Below are 21,702 nucleotides of genomic sequence, written 5' to 3'. Positions count from 1 at the left end.
TTTCTTGTTCATTTTATTAGTATATATATAATCCTTTTTTTTTTTTTGACTTGCATTCTCAGATAAACCTGACGCTTATGTGGCTGATTTTCTTTTCAACTTGAAATCCCAAATTTGGATGCAGGAGATTATACGAATTATGGAAATAGACCATTCGGAATTTAAGGGTTTTGGAGGGAGATCCAAATTTTCAAGAATCTCTTTCTATTTGTCTTTTTCTTTTCTCACCCTTGAGTGTATGGGAAGATTTTTTGTCTTACATTGTTTGGGAAAGGAGCGAAGGTCGAATATATTTATAATTTTGCTCCCTAAGGGTAGGGACTGTTCATGAGCCTAGTAGTCTGATTGGCCAACCCAGCCCCCGAATGGACTTGAACACAGATTTGAGCCCATGGGCTTGAATCTAAAGTTGAAAATATCGATACGCTTGAAATGTCGGTAGGGGCGTACTGGGTGTTTCAATACTTGTTTTTTTACCTTTTTATTTCTTATTGTTTCAAAATTGGTTTAGGGGAGCTGGTCTAGGACCCCTCTATCCCCTGAGCCGGTAGGACCCCTCCATCCTTTTTCTTTTCTCACCCTTGAGTGTATGGGAAGATTCTTTGTCCCACATTGCTTGGGAAAGGAGCGGAGGTTGAGTATATTTATAATTTTGCTCCCTATGGGTAGGGACTGTTCATGGGTCTAGTGGTCCGATTGGCTAACCCAGCCCCCGATTGGACTTGAACACATATTTGAGCCCATGGGCTTGAATCCAAAGTTGAAAATATCGATACGCCTGAAATGTCGATAGCGGCGTACTGGGTGTTTCAATACTCGTTTTTTTTTATCTTTTTTTTTTTCAAAATTGGTTTAGGGGAGTTGGTCTAGGACCCCTCTATCCCCTGAGCCGGTCTACGACCCCTCCATCCCTTGAATCGGTCAGACCCCCGATACACCCACTGTAGGGGGTGTATCAGAAGGGTCTCGGAATGACACGTATCGGTCGATAAGTAATGACACTTTGAACCTTGCTTGAATCTATTACGGGTCAAATAGCCTGACTATTTTATGGGTCGGGCTTAGAATTTGTTAAAAAAGCTCGACCCGACATTTAGGTTAAATAAAAAACACTAAATATCCTAAGTTCCTTACCCCTCTTCTCATTCTTCTCTTTCTAGCCGAACCTCTCATCTTAGTAGTTCTCATCGATGCAACTTCACTCAAGCAGACAAAATCGGTGAACAGTCACTGACGCAACCAGTGAATTCCAGTGGACCAACGGTGAGTCCTCTCTCTCTCTCTCGTTCATCTTCTCACTTCCAAAAAGTCAAAATCTCAGACGTGAGCTCAAGCATCAGCGAAGCGGCGACAGTGAGTCCTCTCTCTCTCTCTCTCCCCCTCTCTCTCTCTCTCTCTCCTCTTCTCACTTCTCTCTCAAAATCTCAGACGCGAACTCAGGCATCGACGAGGTGGCAAACACAGGCATTGATGGCAGCGGTGAATCCTCTCTCTCTCTCTCTCTCTCTCTGACGTGAACTCAGCACCGGCAAACACAGTCATCGACAGTGAGTTCTTTCTTTTGTTAGGTTGGGCTTTGGGCTCGGGCCCATGTTGTAAGCTCGTAACTAAATTACACCTTTTTAATTTAAAATGTCTCTTCAATTTCGAATTTAATTAAAAAATAAAACGTTTTTTATTTCAATGGACACATTTGTGTCCATTCGGGTCTGAGAGCACTCTATAAGAAGAGTGTTGGCCGACCCAGTCAACACAATATTTTTGAGTTTCGATAGTCTTCTTCTCCTTCCTCTCTGTGAAATATGAGCATCATCTTTCTGTGGTTCGCGGAGGTCTGGTAAGTGAGTGCACGCCTATCAGTGGCCTATGGTCTGTTTTATCTTGGCGATTGATTTGCGATCACCCGGCTGCATCGTATAGGGACAAATGCGGTTTTAAGGAGAATGACTAAGTGGTACGACTCGACCCTTCTTCTACCTACAATTCCCGATTTTGAGATTTTGCAACTTTATATCACTGCAACTTTGATTTTGAAAGTGATTACCGATAAGTCCCATTCTGCTTCTCTCTTTTTTATTTTTAGAACAAAGGGATTTCGATTCTAATGTGGATGAAACTAGCCCAGTTATGTTGAAAATTAGCCAGGATAACCAAAGAAATGAAGGTAGTGGTTGCATTAATTTTTTTGGGTGGTAAAAAAATAGTCGTAGCGGAAACAAATAACCTCAAGGTTTTGCAATGTATTGTCATAAAAATCCCCTTCTATTGATGTTTACTCAAGGTCTGTTATTTGCACAAGTTTTAGCTCTTAGCTTCAGGTGTTTTGGGTCAAGACTTGGTGTTTCCTGTTTTTGTTTCTCCAGTTTGCTTGAGAAATTTCTTCTTACCAGAAAAATTCCTCTAGTTTGATGATGGTTTGGTGGAATATTCCCTTAATCCTGCAATCGAATTCTATCACATAATTGTTTGGGTTTGCCACTTTAAGTGACAGAAGGGACTGCCACCATGTTAGCCCGTGAACAGAGTACCTTTGTGCTGTTTGTAAAAGGAGGAAAGCCAATCACTCAACGCTAGATAGTACTCTCACTACTGGTTTTTCACGTGTCCATATAACCTCTTTCTCAGAAAACTATTATATATAATAGTTTTTTGTTATTAATTTTATTATTATATTAGATATGAAATATTATTATTATATATATATATCATATTTCTACTATATATTTAATATTATTGGGCTTTATTTATTTAGAAAAGCTCAAGGCCCTAGAACCCAAGCGTGAATTTATGGATTTAAAATTTTATCCAAAGCCTGACTTAGGATGAGCCGGACCAGGCCAGACCATTGGGCTACCCAACCCTGGACAGTTCTAGTTACGATACATATTACAACCTTTCAATGAAAGCACCATGTTACAACTCTTCAATGAAATGTGGACACAGGTAATGTAAAATTGTAAATAAATTCAAAACAATCACGCTTTCTCATTTTCATCATTGACCCGTGCTTCGTTAGGTGGTTCACCCGTTCAACCTATAATAACATTGTAAAAACCTTCATTTAATCGCGATCAGGAAAGGCCACCAGTTTCCAATTTTCATAATATGATCATCTATTTCAGGTTGAGCCTTACAACCAAGGATCAAACCATTGGTATTGGGTATCGTATTTTACAATTTGAAAATGGCTACAGATATGTTTTGAAAATACATAGATACAAACATAAGATCTATATCTATATCTATACTATTTTAAAAAGTATGAATGACCTCAAGAATATTTCTGGAATTTTCTAAGGATAATATTTATCCCTTTATATTTAAATTTAATGATAAAAAAATGAGGGCAAATAAGGTGATTGGTTATTGATATTAAATGAGTTGAAAATTGGTAATTTAAAGACATTCAATAATCTTTCATTAAATCCAACATTTAAGTTATTAACTTGCATTCATGTTTATTGAATCGTATATTTAAGTTATTTTTATTTCTTCTCATCGTTAAGTTTTATTAATTAAATCCATACTTAATAAATTAATAATTCCAATAACATAAAATCTTATACCTTTAAAATCTACCTAGCAAAAATAGTGTTTTCATCTAAGTCATGGTAAGAAAATAATTAAATCATTTTGGGTCAAATGGGTTAATCCACGCTTCCATGATTAAATAATAAAATTAAAAAATATATAAAATGAAAAAAAAGAAATTTAAAAAATTGGGAACATTTTTAACATACATATTAACGAATAATAAGTATGTTAAATAAGAAATGTTTTTTTTTAAATGAAAATGGAATGTAAAATTTAAAACCACTTGAAAATAAAAATATTTTCCTATTCCCTCTCATTAAATCCTATATTTAAAAAATATTTTTCTCATCATTAAATTCTTGTAATTAAATTGACAATATTAATTTTAATAGTATATAAATAAATATTTTGAAAAGTAATTTGAAAACAAAACCATTTTCTTTCCTCGCGGTGGTGGGCAAGAAATTTGACCATTTGGGGTCAAATGGATTAATAAATAATGTCATAATTAAATAATAAAAAATTAAAATAAATAACTATGAAATGTAAGAAGTAATTTTATTAATGATGAAAATGGAAAACCAATTTCAAAATCTACCCAGAAATTAAATGATGTCATAGTCAAATAATAAAATTTTTAATAATATAAAATATAAAGAATCACAAAAATAAAAAAGATAAGAGAATTTTGGGTACATATCTAATGTTATATATTTATAAAAAATAAAATATTGGGTATATCTCTAATATTGTACATTCATTATATTGAACAAAAATAAGTTTTGTACATAAGAAATAATTTTAATAATGATGGAAATGTAATACAAAATTTAGTGTCAACCTAAAAATAAAACAATTTTTATTTTTAGATGGTGGGTTAGTGGTTCGAGTAAAGTGATACCATAGACAAACAAAATTAAGTGCGATAAGTAAAAAATATTTTATATAATGTAAATGAAATATATAATTTAAAGGAAAAATTATAGTCAAAATCGGTTGTAGGTTGGTCCAGAAACCAACCAAACTCTAAAATTCAACTTTACGTTTCAAATTATAAAAACCCTCGCCATTTCATCAGAGGCTTATGTGGTTGTTGCCAACATAGGACTCTTATTCCATGTTGGACATAGTAGAAAATCTATATCGAAAATAGGTTTTCAATTTCTCTCACTTTCATAGTCATCTCTCGATCTCTTGCTCCATCTGTCTCTCCCACTCTCTTTGCTTTGGTCTGTAGCCAAATCAAAACATCTCTCTTTCTATTATTCTCCCTTAATCTTTCTCATTCTTCACCCTCACTTTCCCTCTCGGTCAAAATCTCCTTCTCCCTCAATTTCTATCGTTCTCCAATTGGTGTAAATTTCATAGCCAAGAGTTTCTTGTGAATTTTATCAAATTGGTATAATAATTTTTGAACCATACCAAGTTGGTCTCATGTTCTTTTATACAATCTGATTAATACCATAAAGTGTGTAAGAAAATAAGATAATAAAAACATCTCATAAAATCATTAGGCTCGTGATTTTTTATTCCAAAAATACCCTTAACACTTTTTTTTTTGTACATAAAACACATTTGACCAAATATAGCCAATAGAGTGGTTGCCCGTGTCTTATTAAGGATAAAAATAGTATTTTTATTTTTATTTTCTATTGTTTAAATTTATTTAAATGAGCATTAGGGTCAACACTGTCATTTTCCATTGTCATCTAATAAAAAATTGATTAAATCCATTGAAAATTATAAATATTGTTTTAATAAAACAAAATATAGGATAGAATTTAATAAATTCATAAAACTGTAAAAGATATTTTAATAAAAGATATTTTAATAAGTGACCCTTCTATTATATAACTTTCAATTAATAAATCCTGTGCATCCCACGGTTCCCCATTACATATTATTTAGAAAAACAAGCAAACCCAACACAACAACAACAATAAAAAAGCCAAATATCCGGACCGATTTATCGCTTTTTTCGGTTCCTAAAAAATCGTATAAAATCTTTTGGAAGACCTTCTTGTGATCCGACTGCAGCGAAATGGCCAACGACAAGCTACCGTCATTGACTGGGCTCGGTAGAATAAAAGCCAGACCCCTCGTAAGCGATCCCACCGGGTCCCATAAATATCGGGCGGCCCCACCCAAAATCCGCATCGTGCATCGGCAGGCGGCAGCCGAACCCAGCTCGTGATCACAATATTGGAACACCGGAATGTGTGAACCCCATGTACGAGAACCGTCAGATCAGGCTGCAACTCAAGATAATCAAGGGCTGATCTCAGGTACTCATTGTCCATCCTCACCAGCGCATCATGAATCCTCCCAACAGCGAATGTCAACGCTTTGGATAGGAGATCGCCGGAGACGGCGATTGGTGTGGCGGTGAAGATGCCGTTTCCGAAGTAACCCGGTGGAAGCGGGGGGCGCAATCTGGGTCGTCCATCAGTGGCAATGTACAACTTGGTTTCTTGATCATCGGGGAGGCCACGTGCCTTACAGACGCAGCACCACACGTGTCCCGCAAGCATCTCGAAGGAGCTGTAGTTGATTGAGTTGGCTCTATCCTAGGACTTTGACTTGAGGATGTTGAGTTGATCCAGGGTGATCTTGAACATGGCGACTGTGGTGCTCCCGGGACCTGATTGGGAATTTAGGGTTTGCGGAGGGTGTTTCATGGGCGGAGGTGGCTGGTACTCGATGTGGTAGAAAGAGGGAGTAGGTGGGTCCTGTGCGCGTAGGAGGGTTCGGTCGATGAAGGGCGGGATGGTTAGATCGAGGCCACGTGCCATGTCCGACCATGTGTTGATGAAGTGGAGACCAGATACTGCGTCTGCCACGTGGTGTACCACCCCTAGTCCAAGAGATATTCCTCCGCATTTGAAACGTGTAATCTGATTAAGAAAAAATGCATCATATAGTTACACATGGCAAGTATCTTATGCACGTGCTAACTCTATCCCTCCGGGTTGAAATTCCCACTTGGGTTTGAGATCCCGCGCGCATGGTACCGTGGACTGATAAATCCTCGGCGCCTAAGCGCAAGAAATTGTACCCCTAGTTTCATGAATTTGTCAAAATCTATTTGTGTTTTACTAAATACATCCCATAGCGTACATTAGGCGTGCCAAACATGGTCCGGCACGACGTTACGTGGGTCGTGCCGGACTTGGGTTTTGAGCGCATGCGAGGACAGCATGACCATCAACTTATATATATAATAGTAATTAAGTACAAGTTTTACACGTGAAAAAATTTTCTTTATATTAATTATTTGAATTTTAGATATATCATATTTAAGATGGAAATTAAAAATTAATAAAACTAACAATGTGATTAAAGATAAATGTAAATATCTATTATTTAATTATGACATCATGGTTTTTTTTTAAAGGTTAGATCACTGATCCATCATATAAATAAGAAAATAGATTTGTTTTTGTATTAGTTTTAAGTTAGAGAAATTATAGTCGGGACTAGTTGTACATTTAAAATGGGTAACAAGTTTGTCCATAAACCAACAGAACTCTAACAACTGGCTCTACATTTCAAATTATAAAAACCCTCGCCATGCCCTTGGAGGCTTATGTGGCTATTGCCAACATGGAACTCTTAATCCCTCTCTCGGTCTTTTTTATATGCTCAATGACTAGTGATGTAGGGTGATTTGGCCCAACCTTGTAGCGTTGGGACACGTGGATACAACCTGGCATAAGTGACAACTCAGCATGACAGTCTGGTCACTACACGGCGTAGCGAGCTCGCCGAGGCCTAGTCAAACAACTCGTCGGGTGTGATAGCTCGTCAAAAAGCCAGGCCCCCCTCGCCCCGAACCTGAGGATGGAGCACCTCGATCTCCCCCATGCAAAGAGGACCCGAGCTCCTCCTAAGGGACTCCGAGCTCTCCCTTCCTAAGAAGGAAGCACCCCAGCTTTTGGCTAAGTGTCCTGAGGGAGAAACACCTCGAGACAACACCACCAAGACTCCTGCTCGTACTTGCTTAAGGCTTGCCCCCAGTACGGGCACCTCGAGGCCTCGGTGCAAGGCAGACTTGCCCCAGGTGGTTCGGTTGCACGATAGCTCGGCAGACTGTAGGGAGATCTGCCTGACATTTGTACCTGCCGGATATGGTGGCAGTGCTCAGATCCCTTGCCAGGCGGCGTTCTGCTTGTCTCTGAAAGGCATGGCACGCTTGGCGTTTGTGCCCTGCAATAGCAGCCAGTAGCGCCAACCTGCACCTGCCACCTTTGCCCAGTCAGTAACGGCTAGGGCAGTGACGATTACGCCTGATGTGATTGAGCTCCAGTATAAAAGGACCCCGACTCTCAAGAAGAAAAGGTATTGAAGCTTAAGTACTTTCAGCACTCTTACTCTCTGTTCTTCCTTTAAGATTTCTCCAGTTCTAACTTAGCCATCAGAGTGTTCCCACCGGGAGAGCTCCCCGGGAATCCTTCACCTTCTTCTCCCTCTCAGGTGTCACCCGTCCGAGCTAGAAGCCAAGTCACAGCCAGCTAGGAGTACCCAGATTGTGCAGCATCATTTGGTGTCGTCTGTGGGAACACGGTTCAAAAAGCCTCCCTCTAACTTTTGTGAAACTTCACTCTCTTTAACTCATTGGCATCACCGGCATCCATGGCTTCTTCCAGCAACTTCGGACGCCAGGAAGTTGCTGGAAGAAGCCATGGATGCCGGAACACCCCAGAGGAATAACTCCAACTGCCCACCGTTTGTATCGGGCAGTTCACCGTCCCCTTCTCTATGGACGGGGTTCCTAGCCTGAACGTGCCTACGACGGTGGTACCTGTGACTGTTCCGCTGCCCCTGCAGTCGGGACGACCTTCGCTGAACCCATCATCCTCCCTCTAGTGGCCGGCCAATGTCAACTTGAAGACTTGACGCAGTGCATTAGGGCCATGCAGGCTCAGATGTAACAATTTCAACAACTTTAGTTCCACCAGTAGAAAGTGTTGCACCAAGTGTCCCAGTATTAGTACTAGCAACAATTTCCATCACTCCCTCCCCGGCATCTGACTACACAGCCAACTAAGCCTCATCGCCACAGTGAACTCCCTTCCCACCGAGGAGAGACTTCGGCATCATCTCATGGAAGGAAGGGAAGACTCCCCACCCCCGCCTCGTGGCCCGCAGTCAGGTCGGTGGCTTCCCTTCCGGTTAGGCCGGCATCACCTCAGCATCCGCAGTTCGAGCCTCTGCTGGCAGAGAATAGGTTCGAAGTGCTAGCTGACGACCTGGAACAAGGTCCTTCTGTCCGCTTCTACCGACAGTCATCCCTGCCTCCCCTTGGGCCCATCGAGCTCAGCAATACTGAGGCCAGCAACACCAACACCGAGCCAGCCAAGAAGCAGCGGAGACGCTGCCGGGATTGCTGAACTACCACCACCCACAATCTGCCCGAGCTCAAGGGCAAAATAGAAAGTTCAAGAGAGGTAAGGGCTACACCACTTCTCTCAGTCCCCTCTCCTATGTCTTTGGAGCTCCTCGCTGTCCCCATGCCTAAGGACTTCAAGCTCCCCCCGTTGGACAAGTACGATGGGTCCTTCGACCCCAACGACCACGTCGATGTCTTCCAGTCCCAGATGCATCTGGCTAGGGCGAGTGAATCTTGCATGTGTGTGGCCTTTTCCACTATATTCAAGGGAGTAGCCCACACTTGGTACCGAAACCTTGCACTGGGTTCAATAGGGAGTTGGGCGCAGTTCGTGTAGGTCTTCACCTCCCACTTCGTCACCAGTAAGAGGTGCCCGAAGACTCAGGAAAGCCTCCTCAGCATAGTCCAGAGGGATGGGGAGTCTATCCGGAACTTCATCAAGCGGTTCAATGACGCTTGCCTACAGATACCCAACCTGGACCCTGCAGTTCGGCTCACTGCGGCCAAACGGGGCATCACCCACAAAGAGTTTAAATGGCACGTGGTCGTCAACCAACCCAAGACTGTGATCGAGTTCCTCGAGCTCGCAGATCGGTTCATAGGAACAGAGGAGGAGATCAACCAGAAGGGCGAACACATCCTCGAAAAAAGAAAAAGGGAATCGGAACCCCCAGCTCCGAGTGACTACAGGAAGAAGGACCAAGCTCGGGGGCAAAGCCAGTCCAACCTTTTCCAAGCTCCAACAACAGAAAGGGTGTTTACACCCCCCAACACAAAATGGGCCGAGATCTTCATGGCAATCAAGGACGCCCCATATGTAAAATGGCCACCTCAGCTTAAGGCCGATCCTAATGTTAGGAACAAAAACTTGTATTGTAGTTTCCTTGGAGATCACGATCATAGTACCAAAAATTGTAAGAATCTCCGCGATGAGATAGAAGAACTCGTCCATCGCGAATATTTGAGAAATTTTGTACAACATAGCAATAATAATAATAATAAAGCAGGTTAACACGGGGAACAGAATAAAGAAGCCCCCGAGTCCAACAGACAGGTAGAGCAGCCACGGAGGTAGCCTCCAGACGAGAGACCAGTCCGGGGGACCATTCATGTAATCGTCAGAGGATTGATTATCGCGGGTTGCACTTCAGCAGCAACTCGGTCATTAGCCCGCGAAGCCGCCAGAGAAGAATTAAACCCCCCAAAGCGGCCAAGGGTGGAGGAACCAATCTTCTTCACTAAAGACGATGCGCAAGGGGTCCGTTACACCCACGATGATGCGCTCATCGTCAAGATCAAAATCAATGACTTCGAGGTCAGGCGCGTCCTAGTAGACTCGGGCAACTCGGCGGATATCCTCTTCAAGGCAGCCTTCAATCAGCTTCAGCTCCCAGAAAGCGACCTGAAGCCTACAAGCACTCCACTAGTGGGATTCAGCGGCGAAGAGGTCAGGCCTTTGGGGAGGGTCACTGTACCGATGGAGATCGGTACCTGGCCCAATGTGGTAAGGCTTAATCATGAGTTCTTGGTAGTTGCATCCCCCTCTCCGTACAATGCAATAGTAGGTCGGCCCATCACCCATGTCCTGCGAGCAGTAGTCTCCACCTACCACCTAGTGATGAAGTTCCCTACAGACTTTGGAGTCGGAGTGGCACAAGGTGATCAGCTCAAGTCCCGCAAGTGCTACGTAGCTGCCCTCAAAGGAAAGGCCAAGGTAGCTGATGACCTCGAGCTAGGATGACCTGTAGAGCAGTTCGTGGAGCAAGCTACACCTACCGAGGAGACCATCCCCATCCCAACTTCAACAAAAGACCTAGCTCGGGTACTTCAGATCGACGCTTCCATTAAGGAGGCCCGATAGTCTCAACTAGTAAGCTTCTTACTAGAAAATTTAGATGTTTTTGCATGGTCTGCGGTAGAAATGCCCGGCATAGACCACAACATTATCACTCATAGACTTAATACAAATCCTGTAGTTAGGCCTATTAGACAAAAGAAATGCAACCTAGCCCCGGAGCGATGGAGGGTAGTTGACGAGGAGGTCGAGAAATTCCTTGCAGCCGATTTTATCAGGGATGTCCATTACCCGAGTTGGGTGACCAACCCCGTTTTGGTTAAAAAGGCTAACGGTAAGTGGCGCATGTGCGTCGACTACACCGACCTGAACCAAGCTTGCCCAAAGGACTGCTTCCCCTTCCCAGGATCAACCGTCTAATGGATACAATCTCGGGGCACAAGTTGCTGAGCTTCTTGGATGCCTACTCGGGCTATAACCAAATCAAAATGGACCCAACTGATGAGGAGAAAATTGCCTTCATAACCAAGTTCGGCCTATACTGCTACAAGGTCATGCCCTTCGGGTTGAAGAACACTGGGGCTACTTTCCAAAGACTTGTAAATAAGCTGTTTAAGCCACTTGTTGGCAGAGAAGTAGAGTGTTATGTAGATGACATGGTCGTGAAAACCCAATTTTCACATGAATTAATACAAGATTTTCACTCTGTCTTTAAAATCTTGCGCAGATTTAATATGAAGTTAAATCCGAATAAGTGTGTCTTCGGTGTCACCTTGGGTAAATTCCTAGGGTACATCATTAACTAACAAGGCATTGAGGCCAACCCGGACAAAATCGAAGCCATCCTAGAAATGAGACCACCCCGAATATGGAGGTTCAAAAGTTGAACAGTCGGCTAGCCGCCCTGAGCCGCTTCGTGTCCAAGTCAGCAGACCATTGCCTGCCCTTCTTTAAAGCCATAAAAAACAAAGGTTTTGAATGGATTGAAGAGTGCTTGCTCGCGTTTGACGAGCTCAAAAGGCACCTGGCTAGCATCCCAGTCTTAACATGACCCGAAGAGGGTGATGTTTTAGAGTTGTACCGCTCGGCGAGCGACGAGGTGGTAAGCTCGGTACTAATAAGAGAAGTAGATCGGGTCCAATGGCCCGTCTATTATGTTAGTAAATTGCTGTAGGGGGTAGAAACGAGGTATCCCGAGATAGAGAAGTTAGCTTATGCACTGGTAATAGTGGCCCAAAAGCTCCGCCCGTACTTCCAAGCTCACACCATCGTTGTCCTTACCAACAAACCTCTGAGGCAAGTCTTGCTCAAGCCCGAGGTCTCAGGAAGTCTAACGAGATGGGGCATCGAGCTCAATGAGTATGAACTCTAGTATAAATGTGAACTGCTATCAAGGTCCAAGCCTTAGCAGATTTCGTCGTGGAGTGTACTTACAGTTTTGAGGTCCCTAGGCCGGTGGAACATGAGGCCCCCAGTGCGGGTGAGCCCGGGGTTCCCGGGCCAGTTGAACTCAAGCCCCGTGAAGTAGCAACCGGCGCGGTATCTCTCCTAGTTAGGCTAAGCCTGAATTGGGATGAAGAACCCTGGATCCTTCACGTAGATGGCTCATCAAACCGGCAGGGTAGCGGAGCTGGGATCATTCTGTGTGGGCCAAGCGGTGTGAAACTGGAGTATGCACTACGCTTTGAGTTCGCGGCATCCAACAACGAAGCAGAGTACGAGTCATTGATAGCCGGACTAGACTTGGCAAGGGAAGTGAAATCCAAGCACGTCATTGTCTGCATAGACTCCCAGCTCGTGGTAAATCAGGTTATGGGTGAGTACGAAGCCCACGAGCCAACCATGGTAGCATACTTAGCCAAAGTAAGGGGGGCTCTGCTCAATTTCCGGTCATACTTCATCCAGCAAATCCCAAGATCAGAGAATGTCGAGGCCGACGCCCTATCCCATTTAGCCAGCACTGGCGATAACACCATGAGGAGCATGTATATAGAGGACTTGCCTCGGCCTAGCATTCTCAGGGGGGTAGAGGAGGTAGCTCTCGTCGTTCAAGCAGAGCTGAGCTGGATTGATCCGCTCACGAGCTTCCTGCTACACGGGACCCTCCCCGTAGATCATAATGCCGCCAGGAGGGTAGAGAGTTAGGCAACCAAATACATCATGATAGACGGACGGTTGTACCGAAGAACCTACACGCTCTCCTACCTGCTCTACCTGCAACCCTCGAAAACCGAGCTCATCCTTCACGATACTCATGAAGGCCTGTGCGGCAGACACTTGGGGGGTAGGGCCCTCGCTCAAAAAGCACTACGATAGAGGTATTACAGGCCAACGATGAAAGCAGATGCAACCGAGCTTGTAAAATAATGCAACAAGTGTCAGAAGCACGCCAACATCCACCACTGGCCTGTTGCCGACATAAAATACCTTACTAGCCCATGGCCATTTGCACAATGGGGGATTGACCTACTCGGGCCATTCCCAACAGAAACATGATAGAGGAGGCTCCTAGTAGTGGGAGTGGACTATTTCACAAAGTGGGTCGAAGATGAATCTCTCAGAACAATTACAGCTCGAAACATGCAAAACTTTCTTTGGAAGAACATAGTGTGTCGCTTTGGATTATCTCGGGTACTGATCTCCGACAATGGTAAATAGCTCGAAGACATCAAGTTCCAAAACTGGTGTCGAGACGTGGGAATTAAACAGAACTTCACCTCGATGGAACACCCCCAGACAAATGGCTAAACGGAAGTTACGAACAGGGCTATCCTTCGAGGACTAAAAGCGCACCTAGACTGAGCTAAGGGACTGTAGACGGACGAGCTTCCTAGTGTACTATGGGCCTACCGTACCACGGAAAAAACTGCCACAGGAGAAACCCCTTTTAACCTTACATACGACACCGAACCAGTTATTCCAGTCGAGATTGAAGTCCCTTCACTGTGATTAGAAGTTTATGAGGACAGAGCAAATGAAGATGAGCTACGTACCAACCTCGACCTGCTTGACGAAGTATGGGACCTCATATACATCAGGACTATGGCCTACCAACTAAGGGTAGCTCGGTATTATCACGCTAGGGTAAAAAAATGGACTCTCCGTGTTGGCGACCTGGTTCTCCTTAAGGTTATGGTGCCTGAGCCTGGCGTTGGCAAGTTCGGTCCAAACTGGGAAGGACCCTACCGAGTAAAGCGAGTACTCAGGGAAGGAACATACGAGCTCGAAACCCTAGAAGGGAAACAAGTACATCGGGCATGGAATATTGTCAACCTAAGATAGTATTACTATGAGTAACAGAGTAAACTGCGGGTCACTCTTAGGGCTCAAGGGCCAAAAGGCAGTTCGGGCTCAAGTAGCCACCTCTGTGGCGCAAATGAACTTAAAGGGTTGAAATGCCAAGCTGATCAAGGAGCTCAACACCATAGCACACTGCACCAAGGGCGTGAGCAGACCAGTAGACCCTACGACACTAATCCCACCTCGGTGTATGTCACAAGGCAGTTCGGGCATATGCCTTACTATGCCTTACTATATTAATCACCTCGATGTACGTCACAAGGCAGTTCGGGCATACGCCTTACTATGCCTTACTACGTTAAACACCTGTATACGTCACAAGGCAGTTCGGGCATTCGCCTTAGTATGCCTTACTACGTTAAACACCTGTATACGTCACAAGGCAGTTCGGGCATACGCCTTAGTATGCCTTACTACGTTAAACACCTGTATACGTCACAAGGCAGTTCGGGCATACGCCTTACTATGCCTTACTATGTTAATCACCTTAGTATATGCCATAAGGCAGTTCAGGCGTGCGCCCTACTACGTCAAACCATTCCACACACTCAACCATGATAAACTTGGATAAAGCAGTACTTAGAAAGATCACTTGGAAAAGGGTCAATTTCATTAATAGATAAAGTTTGTACAATGAGTTCAACAAAAAAGAAAAACAACAAATTACAAGGACTGAGCTCGCTGGCTCAGAATACAAAGGTAATTACTTCGGGGGCTCTCTACCCCCGCGTGAGACCTCCTTAGGAGCCTTAGGCTGGTCAGGGGTATCTTCTTCATCACCACCCTCCTCCTCTGAGTCTGGGTCCTTTGCGGCTTGACGAGCTATCTCGTCTGCGATTCGCGAGGTGGTGATGGCGCTTGTGTCGAGCTCGGGGTACAAATGCCTTATCAGCCACCTGTTGAGCTTGAACCCCTTGTGGTAGGCCTCCCCCAGAACGTCATCAAACTTATCAGACTGAATATACTCAATGACGGCTTTGGCCTTCGTCTCCTCTATCGCCTGAGTGAAGATCTCAGTCTTTTCTGTGATGTCCGCCTTGAGGTACTCCACCTCGCGTAGAAGAACCTTCTTATTTTCCTTGAGGCCTTCTGCCTCTACGCTAAGGGGATCCGGCTCACCTTTCAGCACGGCCTTCTCGCGTATCAACTTGGCCTCAAGGGCCTCCATCTCGCCCCTCAGCTCGTTGTTCTCACAGGCCAACTCATCCTTCTCCATCATAAGCGCCGTGATGACGCCCCTCTGAGCCATGGCACTGCTCTCCAACCGATGGATCTGCTCACGAGCTAACCTCAGTTCGGTATGGGTAGAGTGGGAAGACTCCTCGACAGTCAAAGGGCACTTCAGGTTCCTCTCAGACTGAAGGGTAAGGGCGTGCACGGCAGAGTTCGCCTGACAAAGAAGATAGTTAGTACCAAAGAAGCACAAATACAAAAGGAAAAGAAAAGGGAAGGAAACTTACCACAATAGTGTGTGGTAGCCCGGGCTCCAAGTTGAGCAGGGTTGAGCATATCAGCCCAAATAGAAATCTCCTCAGAGTAAGTGGCCCCCTTGCTCTTTCGAAGACCGCATTGGGGAAGCAATATGCTTCGGCACCCTTCCGGGCTCCTCGATCTGGAGACAACCATCTCGGCTGTGTGAATGGGCTCGGCGGAGACTCCAGCTGCAACATTAGCAGCTCCGGTGGCAACCTCGGCCTCGGCTACTGACCTCACAATGGCCTCAGTCAAGGCCTCAGGCTCCCTAGGCGGTAGAGACTCCTCCAAGTCGATTATCGGAGGAGCCCCAGGGAGCTCAGGCTTAGAGATTGGAGCCGGTGGAAGATGGGGCTCGGGAGTAGGGGCAGGCGGTGACTCAATACGAGCTCTCTTGGCAACCTGCTTCTTCCTCCCCTTCATATGCTTAAAGAGCCGGTCTCCCTTGAGTTTGTCTGCCTCCATAGGACCTGCAAAAGAGTTTGGCATTAGTATTCAAGTAAAAGAAGGAAAAGAAGAACAGACCGAACTAAGGTACTAACTACCTACCCGGGCTCAAGCCAGCCTGGAAGAGCATACCCTCTTTGATATAATCTCTGAAATCGTAGCCGACCTCAGCCCACGACTGGAATGCCTCCCTAGCTTTCCTGTCGAGTATGACGCCAAGGTCTTAGATAGCCGCCCTTCAGTGAGTAGGGAAGGGCCACCTCGTGCTATTCCGGACTACGAAGTAGTCATGCTTCCAAGCCGGGACCTTACTAGGAAGCTTGTGCATTAGCTTAAAGCCTGGGCAAGGGGACAAGTAGTAGGCCCTCCTATGCTCGGGAAGAACACATGAAGCGCTCTTCTTGATGGTGAGGATGGAGTAGTGTATGTCTAAGTTAAGGGGCATGACTTACTCATAACAAAGAGAGATGGTCCCGACCACGTTACGGACCGAGTTTGGGTGAAGCTGGTCTATCGTAACATTGAAGTATTTCAGGACCTCCACTAAGAGTGGGTGGAAGGGAAGGCGCAGCCCGACTATGGGCTGCTCTTGGTAGATCACAACCTCATCAGGGTCGTGCTCCCACGGGAAGTTCCCCGCTGGTAAACTGTAGGTATACTCCCTTAGCAAGTTATATTGCCGAATGAGTTGGCGGAGCCTCTCTAAGGTCATGGTGGAGGGCGCGAACCTATCTGGCATCCGAACTTGGTGAGAGGTAGATGTCTGGTGACCGGAGGCCTCCCGCGCCTCGAGAGATCGGACTTTAGTAGGGTTACCCTGAGCCGAGGTACCCACCTCGGGCACATCGGGCTCATCTAAAAGGCTATCAAAAGAAGAAGACATAATTGAAACTAAGGAAGAGCTAGGGTGACTCACCAAAGAAAAATAAGACCGGATAAGAAAGGAACTAATCCGAGCTGAAGGCTTTGCACGCGAGCTTAAGGCTTTGAGCATGAGCTCAAAACTACAACTGAATGTTTTTGGCGAAGGAAAATGACCAGGACCCCCACTATTTATAACCACTATCCTTGGGCATCTACGGTTGAGATCGAAGCAATCTGACGGCCCTCATGAAAATCGGTTGTGCGACCTTTGAGGAAAAATCGGTTTAGTGCGTTTTTTGACGTTCTCGGAGCTTATAAGTCACGTGACTCGAGCTGCGCCTGACAGAACTGGGCAGAAGACCGGTCCAACCTGTGAGCTGGCAGACAAGAAGGTTTGGACTCTGAGCCAAATCCACCCGGCAAACTGCGGATTCCCCACGCTAGGTCAACACCCCTAGCACGAGGAGTGAGGGCAATTGATGTAGGGTGATTTGGCCTGACCTCGTAGCACAGGGACACGTGGATACGACCTGGCATAAGTGACAACTCAGCATGACAGCCTGGCCACTACTGGGCCCAGCGAGCTCAACGAGGCCTAGTCAAACAACACATCGGGTGTGACAGCTCGTCAAGAAGCCAGGCCCCCTTTGCCCCGAACCTGAGGATGGAGCACCCCGAGCTCCCCTGTGCAAAGGGGACCCGAGCTCCTCCTAAGGGACTCTGAGCTCTCCCTTCCTAAAAAGGAAGCACCCCAGCTTTTGGCTAAGTGTCTTGAGGGAGAAACACCTCGGGACAACACCATCAAGACTCCTGCTCGTACTTGCTTAGGCTCGCCCCCAGCACGGGCACCTCGGGGCCTCGATGCAAGGCAGACCTGCCCCAGGTGGTTTGGTGCATGGTAGCTTGGCAGACTGTAGGGAGATCTGCCTGACATTCATACTTGTCGGATCTGGTGACAGTGCTCGGATCCCTTGCTAGGCGGCGTTCTGCCTGCCGTCTCTAAAAGGCATGGCACGCTTGACATCTATGCCCTGCAGTAGCGGCCAATAGTGGCAGCCTGCACCTGCCACCTCTGCCCAGTCAGTAACGGCTAGGGCAATGATGGTTACGCCTGATGTGACCAAGCTCTGGTGTAAAAGGACCCCGACCCTCAAGAAGAAAAGGTATTGAAGCTTAAGCACTTTCAACACTCTTACTCTCTATTCTTCCTTTAAGATTTCTCCAGTTCTAACTTGGCCATCGGAGTGTTCCCACCGGGAGAGCTCCCAAAGAATCCTTCACCTTCTTCTCCCTCTCAGGTACCACCTGTTCGAGCTAGAAGCCAAGTCACAGCCAGTTAGAAGTGCCCAGATTGTGCAACATCAACTATGTAATTTAAAAATAAATAAAAATGATTTTTGGTTCGTGTATTAGAGATATACCCAATATTTATTTTTTTATAAATATATAACATTAGATTTGTACCAAAAAATTTCTTATTCTTTTCATTTTTGTGATTCTTTGTATTTTCTCTTATTAAAAATTTTATTATTTGACTATGACATCATTTCATATCTAGGTAGATTTTGAATTTGGCATTCCATTTTCATCATTAATAAAAATAATTCTTACATGTCATAGTTATTTATTTTAATATTTATTATTAATTATGGCATTATTTATTAATTCATTCGACCCCAAATGGTTGAATTGCTTACCCACCACCGGGAAGGAAGAAAATGGTTTTGATTTTAAAATACTTTTCCAAATATTTATTTTTATATTACTAAAATTGATATTGTGGATTTAATTACAAGTATTTAATGATAAGAAAAATAAATCTTAAATATAGGATTTAATTAGAGAAAATAGGAATAAATTTTTATTTCCAATTGGTTTTAAATTTTACATTCCATTTCCATCATTAATAAAAGCATTTCTTATTTAACATGCTTATTATTATTTAATATATATGTTAAAAATGTTCTCCAATTCTTTAATTTCTAGGTTTTTTTTTCTTTTTATCTATTTTTTAATTTTCTTATTTAATCGTGGCCAAAATGGATTAAACCCATTTAACCCGAAACGATTTAATTTCTTACTACCACCTAGATGAAAACATTATTTTTGCTAGGTAGATTTTAAAAGTATAAGCTTTATGTTATTGAAATTATTAATTTATTAAGTTTGGATTTAATTAATAGAACTTAATGATGAGAAGAAACAAAAAAATGACTTAAATATATGATTCAATGAACATGAATGCAAGTTAATAACTTAAATGTTGGATTTAATGAGAGAGAATTGAAAGCATTGAATATCTTTAAATTACCTCTTTTCAACTCATTTAATATCAAGAGAGAGAGAGAGAGAGAGAGAGAGAGAGAGAGAGTCCAACTTCAATTAGGGCAAAGTCCATTCCAATAGCTTTTAGAGTCTTAGGCTAGGAATATCTCTGTACTTATGTGATTTATTTCATGGGAGATATTCCCAATGCAAGGTTGCAAGGGGCTGTTCGAACGGTACGAGCGCCAACTTGCCTTGACAGTAGTTGAACTCATATATATATATATAATTTTATTATTATATGTATAAATAATTGTATACATCAAAATTTATATAAAATAAAATTTAAAGATTTTTTCCATTTTTTTCTATTTGTTATTTTATTTTAAAATTTTCTTTCTTTTTAAATATATCTCTCATGGCTTGGCTCATTCTATGACACAACCTGGCCCAACGCTTAGCTTGTGTGACAACATGACATGGGTGTGCTGAGTTGACCCTTTGAAGTATTCCAGAGGTAGCAAGCATGGCGCAGCCTAGCCCGTGGGCTAGTATAGCACGACCCACCAAAAGCACGGGTCACTTGCAGGCCATGCGACATGGCCTGATTTACACCTCTTACTATAGTTTACAATCAATTTATTAATTGACCTTCCATTAGATGAAAGTGGAAAATGACAATTTTATCCCTAACATTCATATAAATAAATTTAATCAAAAGAAAATATAAATAAAAAATGGCATTTTTGTCTATAGTAAAACATCTTATTTTATCTGGCCAATTTTGTTTGGTTCATGCCCTTAAAGATTTACCTCTTAGTTTAGGTTTAGGTGATCTGTTACTATTTTGACAAAACAAATAGTTATTAATAAAGGTCGATTAAGTAAATAGATTGTGAACTATAATGGTTGTTTTAGTAAAATGCAACTATAGGGTAGGTTGGACGTGAAACAATAAGGGTGTTCTAGTAAATGACCCACTATTTTACTAGTTGCAAACTTTGTGGTTAGGGCTACACAATCATTCAATTAATTGACCCTAATTTACCACATGTAAAAAGATTAAAGTTGATCATGTTCCCCGCTAAATGAATATCACATGCCCATTAGATGAGTGTCTACTAAAACTCTGCCCACAACACACTATCCCCTTGAATTGAAAATATCTCCCCCTACATAATACTATATAATACTATATAGGAGGATGAGATGTTATCCCTATGCCGTTGCAATATTATGTGGGTAGACGTAAGAAGAGTTTGTATGAATAAGAGATCCGCAATCTAACATTAATCATGTTTTATCATTATTATTGGTTGAGACCGAATCAACCCGCACAATGTCTCAAATACATTCCCGCCATATATTGAAAACATTGGGAGATGTTACCAATACACGGCGGAAATGTGCTGTGAGAGGTTGTTAGGGGCAACCTTGTGGGGGCTGACAAGCCTTAGAATAGGCCGTTGGTTAGTATGCCTCTCATGTGGGGCGCGCGTAACAAGGAGCTCATCCGAACTCTCTACAGATATTAGGAAATCACATCCGAGTTTATTGGAAACATCGCTTAGAGCTCAGTCGCTCGGAAGCCGGATTCAGTCGATGCAAAGTCCCGATCTCGCTCGCCTGCTCAGACGTGAAATGACACATCACTGACATGTTCGCTTTTGATTGGCTGCACTTGATGGTGGCAGGTCGAGGGTAGGGTCGGGACAATTTTTGCTTTTGGTTTGTTCGTCTTTATCTACTGGCATAACTGGCACCAATTGAAGTAGATAAGAATATCTCCAAACTGACAATCTCCGTTGATCCGAACTTCCTCATTATTAGGAATGTCTATGAGTCATGTTCTCTACGGGTTTGACTCCATCCGTATTCCACCCGGTCCGGATAAAAAAAAGGAATATAAAACCCGACCACCCCCTCCTTGGCTTGGTACGACTACTTTCAATCAAAGCTTAAATTTACAAATACTGAATGCCTGCAATGCCAGTGGGTCGGTTTTAGCGTGGGTTTGCATCGACCCAAAACCCAATTAAGGTTGACCCGAGCTTTCGGTTTAATGTGGGGTCAGTGAGGGTGTACCACTTCACCCGATCCACTGATATCGAAATCTTTGCCTTAACTTCCTAAAAATGGTAAAAGTTAAGGGGTTTTTAGACTGCACGAACCTGCCAAAAACCCTACTAATAATTTAAGAAAGACACGAACCTGCAACACAAGGAGAAGATACGAAGAGATGCCGCCGGAGTAATCAACTGTCGGAATAAGCTGATTGAGCTCCATGGTAAGCGCAAAGTCGCCGAAATCATCGATGACGGAATCAGTTTCTGCTTCGACGAACAACGCCCCTTCAACCTCCCGGTTATGGGATAGAACGGCACAAGAGCCTTGCTCAGAGCTTCCTTGAGCACTTTCGGATCGAAGAAATTGGCCGAACCGATTGGCCGGTAGAAGTAGACGCCAGGGGTGTGCATTCTCGGCATCACCAGGTCCACGTTAGAGTTCCACGGGCTCCGCTGCGGCGTCTCCTGTGCCGGGGGCACCATAGTTGACTCCTTCACGCTGATAATCATCTTCTCCGGCGTCATCCGTCAGTCACCTGTGCTGCAACCAAATAGACAACCGCGTAAGT

At 43.8% G+C, this 21,702-nt stretch overlaps 1 pseudogene; it reads right to left on the bottom strand.

The window, feature by feature from the left end:
- Nucleotides 1-5,427: 5,427 nt before the first annotated feature.
- On the bottom strand, nucleotides 5,428-21,643 carry LOC148842486 (shikimate O-hydroxycinnamoyltransferase-like; annotated as a pseudogene).
- Nucleotides 21,644-21,702: the final 59 nt, after the last annotated feature.

Source organism: Nelumbo lutea, chromosome 8 (assembly GCF_056320005.1).
Source record: "Nelumbo lutea isolate HS-2025 chromosome 8, American lotus-T2T, whole genome shotgun sequence".
Lineage (NCBI taxonomy): Eukaryota > Viridiplantae > Streptophyta > Magnoliopsida > Proteales > Nelumbonaceae > Nelumbo > Nelumbo lutea.
Note: the sequence above shows the minus strand (reverse complement) of the source record. Positions and strands in the feature narration are given on the sequence as shown.